Genomic DNA, 1,037 nt, shown 5'->3' with positions numbered 1-1,037 from the left:
CTTGCTCGCGTTGCATTCGTTGCTGATGCTATATTCTGAACGCCTAAGCCATTCCTTTGAAGGATGAAGCCAACGAAAGTGAAGCAAAGCTACCGAGGGTTATTTGGCAGCATCAAACGAAGCGCTGCAGGATTTGGTTGACGGCAGAGGTAATTTGATATATTTCCTTCCATGACGTGGCACCAACCTTGCCCGCACTTCTCCGGCGCTTATTACTAATTTACTCCACCTTGGGGGATTCCCCTAAACATTTGACCAACACTGTTCCCACTTCGAGTTATTGATCAATTCGCTCTCGCCCTACCATAAGCTTGCCGTCCCGGTTAGCTCAGTTGGTAGAGCGACTGCTCCGGTGTAGCGGTGGTCCCGGGTTCGAGCCCCGGACCAGGAAGAATTTTTCTTTAACTACGAAGTTTCTGAGAAAGCTGTATAGCTTTCCTTTGTAGCCGTATGGCTGCGCTTGGGTGGATGCCAATGAGTAATTACTCCCTTATTACAAATTTACTCCACCTTGGATTCCCCTAAACATTTGACCAAAGAGGAGAAGCCCAAAATTCAATCAGCAGTCAAGTTACTATTTTAATAGATGCGGAAAAAACACTTGGCACGCTTTACCTACAGCCTATATAGACTAGAACCAATCAATAACCCGGAATTCTCAAAAAGTGGTGCACCTGCCCGTTAATGTGTAATAAGGCACCTTCCAGCAGTGTGCATTCGGGGTCCGTTGGGGTTAAACATGATTTTAATAATGATGACTGCATAGAGCGCACTGATGGCAGCGCCGTCTGTCTTGTCTACCAGGTCGGTAACCTGGCTGCCATAAAACACCTCGAGTTTCGACGGTTGCCTTCGATATGACCGCTGGCCTCTGAGCAGGGCCAGCGGTCATATGCTGCGTCGCGTATAGGGCTGCTTCGCGTATAGAAATACGGCTTGGGCATGTCATCGTATTTTTTTCTCGTTCTCGTCATTTCATACTTTCAACTTGTCAATGTCGGCCTCAACTTCTTGTGCGGAGTCGTCGCAGCGGAATG

The 1,037-nt window shown here is 47.9% G+C and overlaps 1 non-coding gene across 1 annotated transcript; it reads left to right on the top strand.

The window, feature by feature from the left end:
* The first annotated feature begins 317 nt into the window (after nucleotides 1-317).
* Nucleotides 318-391, top strand: TRNAT-GGU (transfer RNA threonine (anticodon GGU)). The gene has a single exon. It is a non-coding gene; the product is annotated as a tRNA-Thr (tRNA).
* Nucleotides 392-1,037: the final 646 nt, after the last annotated feature.

The sequence above is a fragment of the Amblyomma mixtum genome, chromosome 7 (assembly GCF_055824585.1).
Source record: "Amblyomma mixtum isolate Tamu chromosome 7, ASM5582458v1, whole genome shotgun sequence".
Classification (NCBI taxonomy): Eukaryota; Metazoa; Arthropoda; class Arachnida; order Ixodida; family Ixodidae; genus Amblyomma; species Amblyomma mixtum.
Note: the sequence above shows the minus strand (reverse complement) of the source record. Positions and strands in the feature narration are given on the sequence as shown.